The sequence below is a fragment of the Thermobia domestica genome, chromosome 14 (assembly GCF_964235325.1).
Source record: "Thermobia domestica chromosome 14, izTheDome1.hap1.1, whole genome shotgun sequence".
Classification (NCBI taxonomy): Eukaryota; Metazoa; Arthropoda; class Insecta; order Zygentoma; family Lepismatidae; genus Thermobia; species Thermobia domestica.
The window spans coordinates 81,855,094-81,877,498 of record NC_137467.1 but is presented as its reverse complement, the minus strand read 5'-3'; positions in this window follow the sequence as shown (position 1 = coordinate 81,877,498).

Below are 22,405 nucleotides of genomic sequence, written 5' to 3'. Positions count from 1 at the left end.
TCTGGAACTAACTAAGGAATAATAAGCATTTCCGACCAGAGTATATGCACTATTTATTAAAAACTAAATTACAGTGTTACATATATATATGGCACTAAATACATTACAAGGAATTGGAATAAATTACAAGAATGTTGACACTAAGCCGTATGTAAGTTAGAGGTAAAATGCAAAGTAATTTCAAGAGAAGCCCTTGAGGCAAAACAGAATCGAATGCACGCTCAACATCAAATGAAAGTACAACCAGACGTTTATTGTGATTGTTAATTAGATACTTTCACAACTTTAAAAGTTGATCATCTATGCTAAAGCCAGCTTACGTAGGGATAAAGTAGGATGAGCAAGCAGAAGTGGAGGCGCTTTACAAGAATGCGTTCTAGAGTCTTCCTGAAAACATTAGTAGGACTAATAGGTCGGTAAGATTCAAGAAGGGTAGGATTCTTGTTAGGTTTAAGAAATACTACTATTTTAGGGAGCTTCCAAATCGCTGGAAAGAATCTTGTAGTTAAAGTAGTTGTGTAGAGTATTGCGAGGAAAGCTATTGGTGTCTGGCAAAGTTGATTATAAGTAATAGTATCAGCTTCAGGAGCTGTATTACGGCGATTTCTGAGTGAGTCGACAATATCATCATTGGTAATAGGAGCTTTGAGTGTTTTAGTTTGATTTAGTTAATTTACTATGTTAGGTGTAAGCAATGTTCAGGTAGGATCGCCGTGACTGTTAATGTCCGGTGACTAAAATGGATGAGACGAATGACTAAAAAGGGTGTAATGTGAGGAGTGAAACAGCCCTCAAAACGCATGGTGAAAGCTCTCGCTTTCTCTGCATCAATGGCAGGAACTGTACCATCAACCAGAATGGAACACTTTGAGCTCTGATTCTCATAAGTAAACCGTATGAATTAATTCCAGAATTCCGTATAGTTTGTTACAAAACGTAATACATTACAAGAAATTGTACAATCTAGCCGTTTGCGAGCGATAATGTAATGCTTGACCATGCGTTGGAATTGTTGAAGTAATAGTGGGAAGTGCTGATCATATTTGTTTCGTATTGTTGTAAATAATCGTGAGAACGTCGAAGTGTGAAGACGTGAGAAAGTAAGGTAGGCCAATTAGAGTGCAGGCCACGTTTTGGAGTTGCATGATCGGTAGCGAGACTAATGATAGAACTTAAAGAGGTGGAGATGCAGTCAATGTCATCTGAAGATGTGATAGAAGTGTCAGTAGATCATAGTTGCTCTGACTGTGAGGTGTAGAGGCGATATTTTTCCCATCTGTTTTAGCAAAATTATATTTCGGAATGAAAACTTGTAGATCTGTTTCCTGTGTGTCAGAGAGAATTATTGTGAGAAGAATAGATAAATGATCGCTCCCTACTGAACGGAGTACCTCCACAGTACTTTTAGTAAAAAGGTTGTTACTACGAATAAATACATGAAGAATGAAGTTATTCTCAGGATGAATGTGATGGGGTATAGATATGCAAGTGCTGTGGGTGCTTTGTAAACAGTCCACAAACCTTTTATGTTGGGCCAATTCTCGTGAATGATAATTGATGTCAAGTAGGATGATATAAGTTCGAGACATTTGATCCAAGAACATAAGAAAATGATATGCTAAGCTTGAGTAGAGCGAACATAAATGGTGGTCAGAGTCAGAGTGAGTGCAGGACAATAGACCGTTGAAATGACATGTTCAGAATATTGATCTGGAAATGATGGTATGATATGACAACGAGGCAGTGAATTTTTGATTGCAAGTGCGTCTCTTCTATCGTGAGACAGATCGGAACGAAGAAGATGGTAAAGAGGAAAATAAAAGCGGTATGATGCTTTCAAAAAATTTTCATTCAGTGAATACAGTCAATATTATGTAATGAGGCCATGGTTCTAGCAAGATTCTATTAGTTTTGAGAGATTGGGCATTAGCAAAGAGAAGTTAGGTTACTGCCTAATATTTGTTCTTGTCCAAATTGTTCAGTAACTTTGGCTCGGAGAGAAAATGAAAATATGAATATAGATCTGAAAATGTAACTGGAGTGTGGATAATAAAAACGTGATATGAGCTTTTGTGGTATGAGAGAGTATCTAGACATAGAGTCCTATAGAGAGACTATAGTGCCTATAGAAAAATTGGTTGCTGTGGAAGAGACATGAAGGTGCAAAGGAACGACAATTCTGGCTTGTCAGACAAAGGTTTTTGTTTACTCCTATTTAAAATATTAGTAATCAATGCTTTAGAAAAGTAAGGGACAGATTCGGTAGGAATAAGTGAGATGGTTTCCATTGTAGGTGTTACAGACAGAAGGTTAATTTAAGAGCATGCAATTATTGATTTTGTAATGAGGACAAACTGATGGAAGAGTGTACTTGTTGGTCGGATGCCAGTTTGTTAAGATAATTCTTAACTTGTACATTTCCCATTTCCGGCTGAATGGAGAGTTCATGGTAAAAATGAAAGCTTAAGACGTCAATCTTTTTTTTTAAATCCTTCTCTCTATATTTTGCTGCTTTTACTGGTATTAAGTGTCGACAAATGGACGCACAAACAGGTATACCTGGTACGGTTTCCAATGCTAATGAATAACATAATTTGGGAGTGGTTCTTCTAACTTGGAACTGAATGCTTTAGAAAAGTAAGGGATAGAGTTAATACCAGAAACCCTTATCAGAAAGAAAGAAATAACATTTACCAGGAAGAAGCTATATGTCCAATTATTGCTTTTAAAGGCAATTTCTTTCCCATATGGAGATGGGCGGATCGTATAAGATAACGCCTTCTCTTGAGCCATGAATGTTTATTTATTTGTAGTTTGCATCCAGAGTTGAATAACAAGATTAATCAGTGTTCGATTTTGGCTGTTTGCAACACAATATTACAAAATACAAAAATACAGAAGCGTACAAATAAAGTAAGAAAAACGTTTTCTACAACAAGGAATGAGATCGTGGAGTGCTGGAAAGACTTCTTTATTCTACAGTAATAGTTCAGAGAAGAAGTCCATGACGATGTTCAATTTGTTGAGCAGAACGGGGCTTTTCACCTTTGGCATGTAGGTGCGTAGTGTGTGTACTATGTAAGTCAGGTTTAAATCCCTTAGAATGAAAAGAAGTTCTCACTATATTGGATGATGTAATGACAGGATGAGTTATTATCAGGGGGAGTTGTAATCGTTGTTGAAGATGCGACAGTGCGTCATATTGTAGGCTCATTTCTTGCAGTGGATGTGGTAGTGGTGTCTTGAAGAGATGCTGAACGCGAGATTGTGCTTACTGGTTTTGTTTTCCTTTTTCCTTGTAGAATTTGTTGTACTCGCAGACATTCGGAATAATTAGTAGTATGAGCTCTTTTACAGTTGACACATTTCGCAGATATGTCTCTGGACTTCTTTTCGCATTGGTACGTGCAATGAGAGCCGGTGCACTTAATGCGCCGAGGCAGAGCTTGGTAAGAAGCTTGTGATTGCCCAAATCTTTGTCATTTGAAGCATTGGAAGTAATGTTTCTTTTCTGGTGGTTCTATGCGAACTGTCATGTGAAGCAATAAGTCTTCTTTAAAGATTCTGGTGGCATGTAGAGTCTTCTTTAATGTAATCGAAAATAGTGGGATGGGGACTTTTTCTTTCCCGCCTTCAAGATTCTGGGTTTGCATTTGTGAAACAGAGAATATTGGGTAATCCTCCTCGTTGAGTGCTAATGCTGGTATCAATTATAAGATGGCCAATAACGGTTTGATGGTCTCAGTTTTCTTCTTGATTTCGGTGGTATATTGTAGTTTGTTGTATTAGCAAATATTTTGCATGACTTTGTAATCTTCCTTAGGCCAACACTTAACTTTTGTGTATCCTTTCATGAATAGTAAAGTAAATTCTTAGCTGCAATCTTCAGATAGTACTTGTAATTTATAGCCCATGGTATTAAAATTTTAAGGTTTCCGGCGCCAGAATCAAAGAGAAAAAAACGTAACAGCAAGACGTGGTCAACGCGGTAACTGCGCATGCAAATCATTCTCTAGAAGAAAATTAACGTTAGGTGATCAGCGAACAGAATTGTAGCTCGAGAAGAGAATTAAAATGTGTAATTTAGTTTACTTCCAAGAAATAAATTTTTATGAGAGTTATTTTTCTGTTGTTTCTTCGGCTGGTAATACAGATAAATTCATAGCACCGTGATACAATTTGAGATAAAGTAATAGAAATATAAATATGCGACATCTCATATTAAATTTCGCAAATAAGATACTAGATTAAATTTTTAATAAGTGAGTATCAGAAAGAGAGCCCAAGTTTCTAACAAACGTATATGCACATATGCAAATGCATATTTTCAATTTTAGTTCATATTCCGTGGTTATTGATAAACTTCTCGATATTTTTAAAATTAAGAATCAATTTAAATGTTAAATGTTTATCGGCCTTTCTGATGAACACCACCTTTATGAAGAGGCTTGTGAGTCCGCTGGAGAAGATAGCGTACTATACTAAAACTTGGTAGTAAGTCAGTGGTAGTGCATCACTAGAAGGGTAACCCCTACCGAATTGCTCTAAATGGAGTAGCCAGACGAAGAATGTTCCGGGAAAAGGCAGCAGTTCTTCAGTAGCCAAGTTTCTGGAAATCACATTGATTCATACGGCAATATTAGTCCCATTCGCGGTCAAAGTGACTGTAACGACTGGTACTTTGTGGGGTGGAAGGCAACGGGAAACTACCACTCTGTTTCTCTCTAGTTTGCTGACAGCAAAAAGAGAATATATATACAATGATCTTTCGCAGGTCATAATATAGGTCCGGAGGTAAAATATTCCCCATTGGGATCTCTGGGAAAGAGATGAATTTGAAAGGACAACTGGACGAGAAAGTAATAGTATGGGGAAAATAGATACGGAAAGAAATACAAGCAAGAATAAAAGTCTTAGAATATAGAACGTATTTACTATGTCACAGGGAGGGAAAATAGATAAAGCTTAGAGAGTAAATGGAACAAACTATTTTAGATTTGGCAGGAGTTCGTGAAGATAGAAAGGTAATGAGGTGTTTAACTAATTAATGATATACATTATGTATGGTACTTGTACCGAGTATAGCCCGGATCCCTAATATGGCTCACCCACCATATCTCTGCAGATTTACGTTGGTACTACTAGATTACAATATAAACTATCTCCTTTGAGTCGCACAAATGTGTTTACACTTGTCATAAGGACATAGTTTATATTGTAATCTAGTAGCACCAACGTAAATCTGCAGAGATATGGTTGTTGAGCCATATTAGGGACCCGGGCCATAATCGGTACAAGTACTATATTATGTTTTACTCACGTAATGAAAAGGGCGGTCATAATGATGTAGGATTAATTCTTGGTGAGCGCTTAAAAAAGAAGGTAGAGAAAGTAGAATTTTGTTGATTGTAGAAGTATGTTGTTAGGACTTAAAGGAAAAATCAAGAGTCTAGTAGTGATACAGACATATGCACCGACAACTTCACATGCAACTGAAGAAGTAGGGAAAATTATGAGAAAATGAAAGAAATTATAAACAAGGAGAAGAGGAGAGTATGCGTAATTGTAATAGGAAATTTCAATGAAGTTGTGGGAGAAGAATTGGAAGTTAGTGTCGTAGACAAATATCGTTAAGGCGAAAGAAATGAAAAGGAAGAGGGACTCGTCAATTTTTGTAGATAGAATTCTGTGCCGTGCATTACTTCACAACTCACTGACAATTGGAAACACTTAGTTCAATCAGCACAAGTGAAGAAGATATACCTATAAATTCCCAATAGACGGCCGAAAATATCAAATATACAATATTATTATTCATAACAGCTATCGGAATAGCTTGAAGAACGCGAAGACGCACCTCGGAGCCGACATTCCACTTTCTGCTGGCCAAAGCGGATATTCAACTGAAAAATGCAGACAGAAGAAAATTAGGCAACAATGTATTGAGTACTGAAAAGTTGCAAAACGAGGAGGTAAGAAATCTTTCCGTTGAAAAATTCGTAAAAAAAAAAAAAAAAAAAAAAAAAAAACGAGGAAAGGATAGGGGCAGCCAGTGGTCCTTTCATGCATGTTTTTTTAGGGCATTGACCCCGTAGAATATAAGGTTAATATGAATTAGAATGATACCAGTGAGAGATAAATAATCTTAGAATGCAATAAATAAATAATTTTAATATTGCTACTTTACAAGTGTTCTTCAGTTCGTGCTGAAACTATTTTTACCAGCATTGAACAAATAAGTGACAACTGAACTTCCTGTTGCGCATACTGCAGCAAAATGTATGGCAAGTAGCTATAGGCTTTGTTAATACGTAGTTTCACAGTGATCCATTTCCGGAACATGTTTTCTGGAAGAAACACTTGATGTAGATAGTAACAGACGACGGAAGTATATTAAACTATACATATAGCAGGCCGAAGAAGAACGCAAAACGGTTAAGAAATCATGGGCTACGAACAGATGTACAAAATGAGGAAAAGGAAGACGCAGAAACAAGTTCATACAGAGGAAGGCAGAAAGATATACAGAAAGTTAAACAATGAGTTAGAAAGAAATAGACAGATCAGGGGAAGAATTTTACAAAAGCAAATGCGAACACAGAAGATTTAGTAAGAGTTGGGAAACACGAGAAAATGTACAAGGAGGTGAAATCTATGGAGCTTCGGAGGAAATGAGTTGTATTACGATGTCAGTAGAAACCAAGAATAAGAAGGTAGTCAGTTTGAGAAGTGAAATCTTAGGAAGATGGAAATGATATATTAAGGATTTATGTGAGATTAAGGAAGGAATGTGTGACCTAGATGTTGAAATAGAAATGAAGTATTAGAGGATGATAAAGGGTTTAATATTCTTTAGGACGAGTTTGAGAAAGTTAAATCCGATATTAGGAATGGAAAGGCAATTGTGATAGATAAGATACTATCGAATTCATTAAAATATGGGAGACAAGGGCAAGAAAGAATTGTTTCAACTTTGCAATGAAATATATGGAACAGGAGAGTGGCCAAAAGACTTTCTGAAGGCGATTATGATACTGATCGCTAAGAATCCAGAGAGATGTGATGATTAAAGAACTATTAGTGTCATATTGCATATAGCTAAAGTTTTGCATCGAATACTCAACAGCAAGTTATATAGAAGAAAAACTGAAAAAGTTGAAGAGGAGCAGTTCGACTTTAGGAGAGGTAAAAGCGCAAGAGATGAAATTTGATTGAGAGTGGTCGATGAAAGGTTCATAGAAAAAGGGAAAGAAGTGTATGTTTTATTTATTTATCTAGAAAAGGCTTTTGTCCGCGCGAACTGGAAATTGTTGTTAGAAGTTCTAAAGAAGGTTGAGTTGGAGTGGAAAGATCATGACTCATAAGAAAATTTTATATGAGCCAACAAGTAAATGTTAGAATAGGGGAGGAAATGACAGAGAACAATAAAATTGGAAGGGAAGTTCGACAGGGATGCTGTCTCTCGCCAACAGTATTTAATATCTATCTAGAAGAGATAGTGAAAAGGAGCCTACAAAATGAAGACGGCATTTTAGCAGGAGGTAGAATGATTAAGTGCATGCGGTTTGTAGATGAGATGGCGCTTGTTGCAGAGTATGAAGAGAAAATTAGTAAGATAATAGAAAACGTGATTAAGGGCTATGAAGAATATGAGATGAAAATAAATTTTTAGAAAGACAAAAGCCAATGTGATTGGAACCAAGTTGTCGGTGTCAAATATAAAAGTAGGAGGGAAGAAAATAGAACAGATGAGTAGTTTTCGATTCGTGAAAAATATTATTAGTGATGATATGAAGTGCGAACGTGAAATAAAAGCAAGGATAAAAACAGCGAAAGAAAAGCCTTTAAGAGGAAGATAAGTTGGTTTTGTGGAACCTTGAATAAAGAGTTGAAAAAAGGACTCATAAAATGCTTCATGTGGAGTTTTGTACTATATGGGGCAGAAACATGGACATTACGCAAGGAAAGTGAAAAACGACTGGAAGCTTTATAAATGTGATTGTGGAGAACAATGAAGAGAAATAGTTAGGATGAGCGGAAAAAGAATCAGAGGATGTTAGAAATGGTGGGTAGAAAAAACGGTTTTAGATCTTATTGAGAAGACTAAGAGAAACTGGTGGGTCGTTGGCTAAGAAGGAACTGTATCATTAGGGACGTGGAAGAGGGTATGATGGCAGAACAGAGAGAGAGAAGTGAAGCAGGGTACAATTGATGGATTATATCAAAACAGAAAAATCGTACTTGAAAACGAAGAGGTTAGCGGATGACCGTGGAGTATAGAATCTTCTCAGATCCGGCAAGTGAGATCTGCTAATAATGGCAGAATACCGATGATGATGATGATGATGATGATGATGATGATGATGATGATGATGATGATGAACATTATTTTAATATTCTCAACGTCCTGAAATGGAATTCGTGTGCTGCGTTTAGAATTACTAAAAATAATATTCCTACTCTCCGAGTGGAACTTTACTACTATTAGTAATTCTTTCCAACGAATGGCTTCTACTGTATCAAGTATTTCTTGAAGATGCCTAAGGAGAAGTATAGTCGGAGCTCTATGTTAAAGTAGTGGGTGTTGAAATGCCATTTACGTCCTATAAACTTATTTCAATAGTGAACGGACGTGGTTTAACACATGAAAATATTTAAAGGTTATACGCTGTTTTGTTAACATTCATAATTGGCATTCAAGATATAGGGTATATTCTATATGACAATATAGAAAGCATTTTGTTTTGAAACGAGAACTATCTCGAGTCTCGGGGAAAATACTAGTTCACAAAAATTTAAGTTGTCAAACACTGTTTTAATGTTACATAATGTGTAGTATAAAATACAAATTCATAACGTGATTGTACAAACACAATGAACAGCTTTTATCAACTTTTAAAGATGCGCAAGTTATTACTAAAGAGAGACAAAGCATGAAGAAAAAAATAAGAAAATGTGAAAATTAAAAGTTCAAATTGTGTAATTTTAATGATACATTTTAAAGGATGAAGTATCTATGTATAAATCACCTTTAATTTATATTCCACATATTCATTGGCCTTATTAAAATATTACGACATTTATTTCAAGAATAAAATCTTTGGGAAAGTAATTTCCAAAGGCCAAACAAATGAAAACTACAATACCTGGTGAATCAAAATCTACAATGACAAAAGTATGTGGTTGTTGTTTGTAACCACATGTTTCGCTCCGTAGTTCACCCAAAGATTATAATATTCCGTGGTGTAAGAAGTTCGTAATTTATGATGTGAAAAATGCATGTTATACTGCCCAACTATCAAGGAAGGTGTATCTTCTCAGAAAGTTCTCGAAGAGATTATGGTTAGACGGGAGAGATGTCAGAAGAACACGGTGTATGAGGAAGGGTTTCATACTTCAATTCATGGACCATCGGCAGCGTCATTTGCGCGTGCACTGTCATGCAAAATGATACCATGTCTTTTCAGAATTTATGGATGGTTGCAGGCAATGTTGCTGTGCATTTCATAGTGTTCAACAATGTAACAATCCGCAGTGATGTTTTCGCTTTGCCGGAGAAAGACACGATATCACCCGAACATAATTCAACATCATCTAGGAGTTTCGAAAACTGTTCTGAACTTTGATAATTATAATAGTCGTAGCAGGTCCATTTGCCATCAAAAATGACAATCCAAAGCAGAAAACTTTCACGGTTATTCCTTACAATCAGAAAAATAACCCTCTCCAGATGGTGATTCTTGTTGCTGGTGTCAATTCATGTACCATCAATGAGACCAACCTTTCCACATTACCGATTGCACAGAGCCACAGAACTACAATGGTATGGTGTATGCCTAACACATCTGCAGTCGCACGAATACTTTTCTGAGGGTCTACTTCCACAGGGTTCCCGTGAAGCTTATCCAAACATGGTATTGGTCCGTGCTCATGGATCTCAATTTTTCTCTCTATTTAATAAACCTAAAATTGTACTTTTCTACTTAGTATTTCCAGCGCTTCCTAATTTGTTTTCCGTTCTACCTAGCTTTTTTCTCAAGTCTTTTCGACATTCATATTGCAAAATCTTGCACTCTTTCCAAACCCCACAAAATACACTTTTCTTCCTAATTGCTTCTTTCACCATTCTTGTTTGTGCTTTTATTTCATGTTCATAATTTTATGTCTTCACTAATATGCGTAATACTGCTCAGGCACCGAAACAAATCACTCCTATTTTATTTTTTTCTAGTCCTATTGACCGATTCGTTTCAATCAATCTTGTTTTTGTCTTTTTAACGTTTGTTATTGTTCCCGACTATTTCTAAAATCTTCTAACGTAAATTATTTTCCTTTATGATTCAGACTGTTCCCAGATAAAGGCTGTATCATTTGGAAACTATATGCTCCCTATCTATCTGTGTGCTACCAGAATAACGTCTTCTTTATGCAAGCAGTATAAATAAGTGATAAATAACGTTGATGTGAGGAACCATCATTCTGCCTCTTTTAATTTCTCATTATTTTTCTTCTAGGTAAGTGTCGGAAAACTAAATCGTAAGTGTTTTCCTTCTTTCCCAAAATTGTATTGAAGTGTCTTTGTGCACGATTCTTTCCACTTACTTTCGTTGGTTTCTTTTGACTTTGAGTTATAATTCAATATTTATGACAATACTGAACAGTAATCCATCAAGGACAGGACAAATTGAGAGTGTGTGATGATCCTCGAAATTAAGAATACTTAGTAACGGCGTAGCATGATTCTCTACTTAGGAAATACTGTTATTTCTAATACAATTTTCTGAACATTTAATTCATTATTCTTAATTTTGTACTAAGTGTCTTGCCATGTAAAGTTCAAGAATTTTCATATAGTATTAGTAGTTTCACACATCTTCGATGTATTGTTTAATTGAAATTATAATTTTCCTTTCAGATTTCACCATACGAATTGTTTGGAGACAAATACCTAATCGGATGGAGACGAATACACTTAAATATATGTTACTTTAAACTTACTTAGCTTTCGTGTACAAATAATAAAGTAATACATTAAAAACCTATTAACTAGCAAATAACTATGAAACATGTTACAAATTAAAATAAAAAAAAACACATTCAATTTACACTTCTTTCTAAACGTATATAGTGTATACTTCTGTATATTTAAGAATACTTTTCTTATGTATATAGATAAGAGCTCACCTTTTCTAACATCTGTAGCTCTGTGAGTAATGTTGATCAAACCTGTTCAAACGAAGGTCAAACAATTAGCACCGAGAAATTTCGAATTTAGCGTGAAGGGAGGCTATTGGGTACTTAGCCTCCACTACTGCAATACTGTTTGTTAATAAAGCTGATCAAATGTAAGAATTTAGTAATCTTACTTGATCCAACGATTGACATTAAAATAACTTTCATTCAGCGTAAGTGAATCTATCAAATTACTCATCAGCAGGGCCCGGATTTTGTTGACCTAAAATTTTCTAAAAAGTGGCCTATAAAATGACACTAAAATTCCTGAAAAATGACCCTAAAATTCACAAAAGTAGACCTTAAAACTTGCGTTTTTTAAAAACGTTTATTTCGCTAAACATTGACATTTTTGTATATCTATTGGATTTTAATTACAATTTCTTATTCATTTTCAAAAGTTTTGTGTCAGTTAGTTGCAGTCTGTTGATCAGTCCATTGCTCGGCATTGTACGTACTGAAAGCGTCAATTCACTTCCGAATTTAAGCTAGTATGCCAGTGCTGTGCCTTCAGTTGTAACTCAAAATAAACTCTAAAATACTCATAGAATAAAGCAACTATTGGGGATTGAACTGATGGACAACACGGTACTTAACAACTAAATTATGATTGAATTTTAAATAAAATTCAAATGTTTCTAATTTTGAAAATGACTAGTTGGGGGAAAGGGTGAGAGAAAGAGAAAGGTTGTAATTAAGGAATAGGAATGAGCACTAGCCTGATAGATCCAACGAGGCTGGCGTCGTCCTGGTCATCTGGAATGATGAATATCTTTCTCTGGAGAAGTCTGGAGTAGCTGGAGACAGTCAACATCTGGATCTTAATCCTGTTGATCTGCAAGGGGCGTCGATAATGCCTCTTTACGATAATGTCCTTCTACATCTTCATTCTACTAGACTGGAGTTTGATGAGTCTGCGGTGATAAACCAACAGAATGGTACTCTTTGACTTGTGGAGTCGGTGGTCCTCCAATGGTGGGATCCGCTTCTCTCCGATGATCCTGCACCTGTCCCAATCGTGTGTTGAATACCCCTTTTTGTTCTGTTCCTCGTAGTTTTGTTCAGCTCAAGAATGATGACCTATGAGTCCAATGAATCGGGAAGTTTCAGGCTGTGCTTGAAGGTATGCGGAAAGGAAAGAAGGAAGCTAGTCGAGTTTATTTAACAAATATGCATCTACAACAGGTGTCTGAGAATGTACAGTTCTAATCAAAGTTTTCTTTCAATGAGTTTTCAAAAGTTCATGTTTCTTTATATCCAATACACAGTTACTTCAGTTACTTCACACTAGGAAGCACACTTAAAGAATAGATGTTTGCAAGTGTAGACTGTATACATGAGAATAATAGATAAAAACTCTGTTTAAAATCTTTGTACGTCTTCTAATCCATTTTTAGTTATTCACGTGATCACATCCTTTGTGGTCAACAACCCAAAACTATTTGTTTGGGCACCTACGAACTACTATCTCTACTCAACTCAACCCAACCCAACCTTCTACTCAACCAGCTAAAGCTTAGTGTTCATTAGCTTTTCAGGAATGCAGTTTTTCCACTCCAATAGTCAGGAAGCAGGAAAAGAGGTAACTTCGTATTTTACAAATCCGTAAACAGTGTTCATTTTAAGATTTCCTTATGTAGAAGGAAGAGACTAAAATGACCGTAAGTGACCTGAAAGTTACCTTAAAATATTAAAAAATAACCTGAAACTTCAAAACGGCAAAAAAATGACCAAGCTGACCCTAAAACAATATACTTTTAGAACCTTGAGTTAAAGGATAACGTTTTTATTTGAAGTTGCCTTGCTCTATGCGTAACAGAAAAAAGTTGACTTGTCAATAAGATCTAGGTCCCGTTCATCAGGCTCAATTGTGCTTATGTCACTGGATTTAATTTTAATAGAGAAATAGGTTTGAGTTTCTAGCGGATGAGAGAGTTTTATTCCAGAACGAAATTGAAGTTTACAGTTTTGTTTTCTTCTAATAGCAAGACATTCATGAAAATTACATCTCTATAATATATTTACTTATAATTCAAGTTATTCTACTGCGTAGTAACAATGTGTGTGGTGTGAAGTGTAAATACTACGGCGTGACATCTCATATGAAAGTTTGAAATTTAAATCTTTGTTTACAAATTGAATGATAATAATCTGATACAGTATATCTTTCCTTATTGGATTGATTGGTTTAAAGAACTAATTGGAAAGTTACTTGAATAATAATAAAAGAAAATGATTAATAATGGTAATCATGTAGAATTAAAGACGGAACTATCAAACAAATGATATATGATGACTGTGGTGGATCTAAAAGGTAAAAACTGGGTCCAGGGTCAGACAGAACCCAGATTATGTATATTATTAGCTTACGCACTTCGTTAACAAGAACTACGCTTAAAATACGAATCATTCGACTCACCAGCTACAGTTAGATATGAAGTACGAATTAGCAATTAATAAATTGTAGACATTTACAGGTAATGTAGTGAGGCTATCCATGGCTTTGGATTAATTATTTTAACAAAAGAAACACTGACCAAAGCTTAAAACACACTTTATTTTAAATTATAATTTGTAACGGTTTCGGATATCTAACATATCCTTCTCCAGGCACTATCAAAAATTAAAAAAAAAAAAAAAAATTCGATAGTCTGAAGAAGGATATGCTAGATATCCGAAACCGTTACAAGTTATAATTTAAAATAAAGTATGTTTTAAGCTTAGGTCAGTGTTTTTTTTTTTTTTTTTTTTTTTTTTTTTTTTTTTTTACAAAGATTAGTCACGAGACATTGCACCTAATATGGCAAAAAATTGTGATTAATATTCAAGCTAAATTTTGTCAAAAAATAAATAAATGTTGAATTTATAATTATAAAAACACCTATTAATGTTATCATAGAATTGCCCAATAAAGAATAAAACGCAACGCTTAGTATAAGCTTTAAAAAATATATAAAAATATAATAGCTCCAGTCATTTTTATCACTCAAACCTCGCGGGTCTAGACCTTCCACCCTTCCCCGTTCTCGGGCTAGATCCAACACTGTATGACGAGAAATTAGACAAATGGTGAAAGGGAAATAGAGAACACAATGGGAGAATTAAACAGATCTCTAACATTGAATACCAAACAATCAACAACATTTTAGGTCAGTTGCATTAGGATTATTCTAATGCTTGTGTTCCCGTGTTTTGTTTGCGCTGAGGTCACTTGAATGTGGGTGTCGATATGATATTAAGACCCTATTGACGAGATACTGAAATTAAGACTCAAGAAACATTAATCTAGAACGCCCAAAAATATAAACGACGCTGGTCGATATATGAACCACATATCAAGTCGACCTGAGAGCAATAGCCATTCCTGGATTAATAACGCACATCTGTAGAGCTGAATACTTGTTTTGTCTTTATCTGCTATAAATCCACATCGTTAAATGGTTTAATATGAATTTTGGGATATAATTAGTTCCTACCGTGATCTTCACTTTTATTACAGAATGTCACTTTGGTTAAAATGCGTCTTTGGAAGAAGGAACTCAAAATTTATTCGAAAATACAAAGTATCTCAGAAGAACTTCAAGCTAGGAAGATGAAGCTTAGGACATAAATTTCCTACTAAGAATAGGTGTTAATACGTTTCGTCGTCCTCGAAAGTTCCACTTCAAACAATGGGGGCAATCAAGGGCGCCCATGTTTTTTTCCAAGGGGGGGCAAGTATAAGTGACGTTTCAAATATAGTTTCAAATTTTGCTGTAACTAATGTAAAAATTCTACTGGGTTTTCAATATTCCCAAGTACAATTTCCTCTTAGGGGGCGAGCGCCCACTTGCCCCCCGTGATGGGCGCCCTTGGGGACAATCACTATGATATCCATACTGCCCGTACTTAATATCAATGGCATAACTGGTAACACATATCCACAAACTGAACAGGGAACCGAATAGTATAGAAACTCCTAAATAAACAACTTTTTTCCTGAAAGTCAAGTACAGGGAAAATAAAGAACTTGTAACCTACCGATAATGACAATTGCAATGTCAAATATTCATAATTTTCTGGAATTCGACGCATTAGAATCATTTTATCATAATCAGGCACGTAGCCACGGGGGTCCGGGGGGTCCAGACCCCCTTCGAGACCCATAATGAAAAAATAAGGAAGGATAAAACAAAATGAAATGAGAAAAAGAAGGGTCAGCGTTAAAAATAAAAACTACAGGAAGCTTTTGGTTACTCTTTCTTATGAGGACATTTGTATTACTTGCAATACATGGGGACGAGGTAAGCGAGATATCCTGAAAGTCGGGGAATTTGAAATTTCAAGAAAAGTTACCAAATTCTCAGAATTTTTGCTACTAGTCAGGAAGATTTTAAGCTTCCGAAAACATAGTACCGTTGTGTAACAGCGTGGACATTTTAAAACTGATTAAAGGGAAAAGGAAAAAGAAAGAAAGAAAGCAAACTCTGTAACATATGAGATGCATGGAATAAGTCGTGAGTGGGAACCCTTCACCCCTGGTGGGGATATTCAAATTATATTAGAATATATTATCCATTTCTCAATTTCGAACATACTAGGTTCGATCGAAATGAGAAAACTTTTTATCGGACTTCTGAAAAAAATAAAATAAAATAAATAAATACATGACCGTGTTTATTACATATAGAATTCCCAGTCACGACCCCCTTTTCAGTTTTATTAACATAGAAGAAGAAGTAAAGAAGAAAAGAGAGAGTTGGGATAAGAAGAGAAGAAAAATAGATAAAGTAAGGAGAAGAAAAAAAAGGAACTGTTACTGGATATTTTTAGAAATATTGTAAAGGAAAGTGAATAATTATCGAATTGGGATCATTTCCAATAGTTATTGGGTGAATGTTTGGTATTAAGGTGATCAAAGGTAGACACATGTTAAAACATACATCCCAGACCTAGATCCATTTAACCCCAACTACCGAATTATCCCAATCTAGCTCTGAGATAGATGAGAAAGTTTAATTTAACCGTTTATTCAATATTTCCAGAAGTTCTAGACTAATATCCAATATTTGAAAAATAAACGACGAAGTTGATGGCATGTTAGAATCGACCACACACACACACACACAAAAAAAAAAAATCAGAGCAACACACGTTTGTCGAAGATTCTGACTCTTGAAGTTCTCCTATGATGATCATTCGTTCAGGTTACTTCGGTCCTTTTTGCTTCCTTCATAGAGCCAACTTAAATTAAGTTAGTATTGACATTCAATGACTTTAATTGCCAACTACCATTACCTATAGTAAGTCACATATATATGTCAAAATAATTGGTGCACTTAATACTAAGCCTACATCTCACTCGCACACACATTCACACAGGACAATGTATACTTCAGGTTGTATTTAGTTGAATTAAGCTAACCTAACTACATTTCTATAGACATTTATTACATTTCAATAAAAAAAACTTAGTTTGACATAACAGGAAAAATTTGATACATGCGAAAAAAACAAAAAAAGTTTCATAAGCATGCACAGAAATCTGCTACTTTCAACAATATCAAATAACACATTTCTCTTTCTAGAGATATTAAAAGTTGGATTACATTAAAAAAATAATATTCGACAAAAGACGAAAGACAAAAACTAAAGAAAAAAAATTCAAAGGTCAACAAATTTAAGATTCAATGCAACGAATACATATCATTGTGAAAAAAAAATAATTGGTTAATCATTCTTAAAAAAAAACACTTTAGTAGCATTTTATTGAGTCTCTGTCCCAAGAGGAGAAAATTTCGACAATTTTATGAGTCTTTTCTCGCGTCGATAATAACTCAGTTTTCAACTCTCTTCACGCACTGTGATTGGTGTCCATGAGAATATTTAATCGTTTGTCTTAACTACAGACGAAAGAAAAAATAGTTTCTTCATGTTATATATAGTTTTCATTTCGTCACTTGACGCACTTGGTATAAGAATTCAAACTTTATTAAGATTAAAAAAAAATATATATATCGAATCCAGTCCCAGACATTGGGAACATATTTCCATAATACTATATGTCTCAATGGAGTTAGGTCTCTGGACCTATCTAGGTCCTGTATTCACATTACTAAATTATTAGCCAAAATCAGTTTAACTTAAGATCACTAAATTTTTATTACCAGTATAGATTGTGGAGTCAAGAGATTGTAGTCACTGAACTGACGAAAGCCAAATAGTTATGTTTACAGCCGTAGGGGAGGATTTGTTTCATAGATTACTGATAGAAGGATTCGTTGGTGGGGCGCACTGTTTCGTAGTTTACTGAGTTCACTATGATCTCGCAAAATAAATTTGGATAAGGATTAGGGTTATTTTTACTTTTCTTACGACCTGCTACTTGTTCTATTTACATGCAGTATTTAACATGATATTCAACTTTAATAGTCACAAACATCAATAACAACTCAATAAGGTGTCATTACATTTTACGCGGTAATACTTTATATCACAAATAATTGGTCAGTGTCGGGTGTCAAAAATCTATGGCAACCTAAAACAACCAGGGTAAGTACCGAGCCTTTTACATACATACTCGTATATATATATATATATATATATATATATATATATATATATATATATATATATATATTCATAATACTCAATATAATAAATTTCACTTTAATATCCATCTTAGTATTTCGTCGACATTTAAATTCTACATAACCTTTTTATATTCAACAAGTATTCACGCTTGCTTGGCTCAAAATAAACAAAAACCTTGACTATCAAAATTCTTTTTTTTTCATAAGGTTGCAACATTGTACTTTATATGTAAACCCGATAATCAATAATAATTCTCACTTTACTAAATTCCGCGTATAAAGAAATAGTTGGTGTTATTTAATAAATTGACATAAAAGGTGGAAATACAACAAATAGAGCAGGCACGTAACCCTTTAAACTATGTAAGTACATATATAGATGTATATACAGAGAAAAAAATCAATGTTATTCGAAACTAGTGGGCCCAAACTACTAATACATACACCATATAACCAATCAATAGAAAGAAAACCAGAAATCATTAACCAATGTATGTAATTTGTACGATCAATGAATAACAAGTAAGTTTCTGGGAATCTGAAACCATGTTGTACCTTCTCGTCAGTTTCTCCCGTGGTGGATTGAGTATCGTGAAAATGGTCCTGAGTTGTGCTGAAATACCTCCACGAATCGTATCTCTCGATGTCTCAGTTAGTACATACGATCGAAATAAGTGATACGAATAATTACGTTTTCACGAGTTTCAGAACCGGGGGGGAGGTTGAAAAATAAAAAAAACTTTAGAGAAGAAGTAGAGGAAAGAATAGGTAAAAAGAGAGGAGACAGAACACTACATCTACGAAAGATAAGTGGTCGAATTTACGTATACAACATACTATAACCAAATATTCTCTTTTATGCCAAAAGGGGTTCGGCTTGCCAAATAAATAGCCGAAAAAAGATGTCTGCAAAGTCGAGAAGAGTCTGTGTCCTCGATGGGATTTTCGGAAAGACAAAGGCTTTAGGGAAATCCCACCACTCACCGTATCCGGTCAACGCCCTTGCAGATCCCGGAATCCACCGGAAGGTTAGAGAAGGCGCTAATTTAGAATTTCAAAAAGGAAAAAAAATCATCCGACCTCTCGGAAAGTAAAAGGATCCAGAATAGTAATGAAATTAGAGGGAAAAATAGCTAAGATGTCCCTAATTAGTAATTTGCCAAAATAAAAAAAAATAAAAATAAACTGAATTTTGGATCGGTGATTTCAATGACCAAACATCACCGATGGCTACCCTGCGCAGACATGCCAAAGTCTGGGATGTCGTTAATTCCCCTCATCTAATTAAACTAAGAAAAGAAATGAAAATACTTAAGGGGACTAGGGGTCGACATCCGGGTACCCTACTGAAATAAATATTAATTTAGTAGCAGTTGATTTAATCGGATAGTCCGAACTGAGCTGTCAGCTATATGAACACTGCACAATAAATAAATAAGGTAAGCAACGAAAAAAAAAATCTTGAAGAGTCAATGAATGTTAAAGGTACAAATGACCAAACCTGTACTTTTCAATGATCACAGGATATAGGAGTTAGTTTTCTTAATTATCATTTCTGTCAACCTTTAGAAGTAATTCCCACATGATGCTACCCTATCTGATGAAAGGCTTAAGAATCCGGAGCTGTTACTATGAGGTACTTAAATGCGAAGTAACACACAATTCCCAACTATACTTTACTATCCAAATAGCAAACTCGGTTGGATGAATGTACTGGTGTAGAAGTCAAAACGCGAGAGATTTTTTTAGTAAACATATTCATATTCTCACTATATAATATACACTAGGCCTATCCATTTAAATATAGGTGTCATATCATCTCATTCATATTTTATATCATATTACTAATATATCATTACATTCATTCATTATTTACTCATTTTCGCGCGAAGTAATATTTTATAGACACCCTATTTCATACATTTTACACGCAGGCCATACACATATTTACACTACACACTAATAAATATATAATTATCACAATCTATCACGCTTAAACTACTACACGATAACATTCATCGAACCACTGACTCTTTGTTTCGAAGCACCCAAATTGTATTTACTTCGCAGTTTAAAAAAAATCATACGTGTATTTACTGAAAGTTAAATTCTCAACGATTAATTTATTTCTGATTTGCTGATAAAACTAAAGCAACAATGGAAATTTTCTACAGCCACGGGAAAAGAGAATTTAAAACTACATTTTGAAACAAATAGTAGCAGCATATGGACTTTACCTCTATTAAGAAAATAGGCATTCTTTATTTCAGTGGATATTTCAATTACTACTGGACCTAGCAAGCTGTAATTTTCAGTACAGTAAGATCTCATGCTATCTTATATGAATGTATACTCATCTGAACCGAAAACCATGTCCACGGGATGTAATTTAGAAATAAGGGGCCAAAATCAAACAAACTAAATCACTAAGTCAGGCGATGTCGTAATGTCAACAAACAATTGGCTACCGAAAACGGACACGGTGGCACTGTAGTGGGGGCATAATTTACCGTGTACTGAAATATATACTTGTACTTATTAATCAGAAATCTAATATTTACTCTCGTTTATTTATGTATAGTTAGAAAAATGGTACTAAATTGACGCATATTTAATACACTGTCCTTATGGTAAAATCATGCATTCACTCAGAACTACTAACTACACACACCACTATAAATACTACACATAAATACTAACTAAGCAAGCACCATTTAATTACATGCATATTAAAGGCAAGCACCTTTAATCATATTACTCCTTGTCGGTATATAGAGTTGGCTCTATTGAAACTTGATGGAGGGCAAAATGAGAATAGTTAACCCTAGGTCCAATTGACCTGACCAATTGTTTACAAAATTATTACTAAAGATTGATGCCCTGGGGGCACCTTAACGAGGTTTATTGAGGGACCCTTCCCCTGAGAGGGGAAAAGGCCTAAAACAAACAATAACTAACCCATTCCCCCGCTAGAACTGGTTCAATTTGGAAATGAATAGGAGCCCCTTTTTGTTAGCTTAAGCTGCCATTCTGCTGATTAACATTACACTACGAAACCTACCATATACATGCACTTACTGAATAATAATAAAAAATCACATTTACTGTATACACGAACAAAATACACAAAACCAGGTCGTATTTCCCCTAATCCCTAACTGAGTTTTAACAGATCAAAAATCACTTTCCTATATTGTCTATTCTTTGGCTTGGATAACGAGCAATATGGCGTCTGTAAAGCTGGTTCCTATTTCTCCTTTATTTTACAGTTTACTTGACGAAAAATGGAAGCTTGTCAGCTCCTAAATCATTGTCAGTCTTTAACTTTTAAATTACATTAAATTTTACCTGGATTTAATGAAAATGTCCGTCCTTTTACCGCAGATATGTAGAAGGAGAAATCACAAGCTGCGCCTCGTAATGTGTCTTCGATTATTATAATAATATTACGCCGAAAACAACAGGGATTGGAAAATTCCACCAATGAGGCAGAGTCCTCCAGCCGCGGAAATTACAAAGCGAATAGAAGTTTGGCAAATCCAGATGTAACCGGATCTGAAAGTGACTATGGACTAGTGAGAGGGGGGTGAGGGAAAATTTAGGTACCTGGCCAAAATCTACATTGGTCTGAAATTAAGAAAATTTATATCCAATGGCGGAACTATATTTCGGTATGACGTCAGAATGGTAAACCTTGTAACTATTCAACTTGTATATGCGAAAATGGGATTTACAATTAATCAAAATATAAATGAATATATTATTCAGTTAAAATATGATTACTAACGAAACCTTTCGATTCATTACATTTAATTTGAAGTAAGGAGAATAAATAAATTGTGTAATTAAATCGAAATCGAATAAAAAAAATTACTAGGTACAGGTGCGTAAAAAAAGTTGTCATTACTTTCAACTGTAATGGTACATTACAATTTTTTATCATAATTTTTCGTCATTGCATCCTTCCAGTATCAAACATTTCAAGAACAATTTTCTACTGCTTCTTTAATCTGTAATTTGGAACCGACAGTAGTTGGCGGAATAATAAAAACACAAATTGGGATACGGACAAAATCTCGCGGCCGAAACATCGCCGCCCAAAATCTCGCCGGCCAAAACCTCGCGGGACAAAATCTCGCCGGGCCAAAACCTCGCCGGCCAAAACCTCGCGGGAGAAAATCTCGCCGGGCCGAAACCTCGCGTTGCCAAAACCTCGCCACCCAAAACATCGCGTGGCCATACCTCGCCGCGAATGAAACTTTTCTTTAAAATTTACCCAATGAGTTTCTTTATGCAATTCCACATTACAAATAATAATAATAATAATAATAATAATAATGAGAAGAAGAAGAAGATACAAAACATTGTGTGCGTGAGCTTTCTCGGGTTATTCCCGTTTCCTTCCACTTTCTTTATTCAATCATTTCCTTCATCCTGGTCATCTACGTCTCCTTTAACCTACAGGACATAATCAAGGGACGTCGTGAAAACTCATATATTATTTCATACTTTCATAAATATTATTAGATTTTTGTGAAAATTTTAAGTTTTTGGATGTTCCAAAGTTCACGAAACTAACCCCGTTAGTTGTCATTACTTTC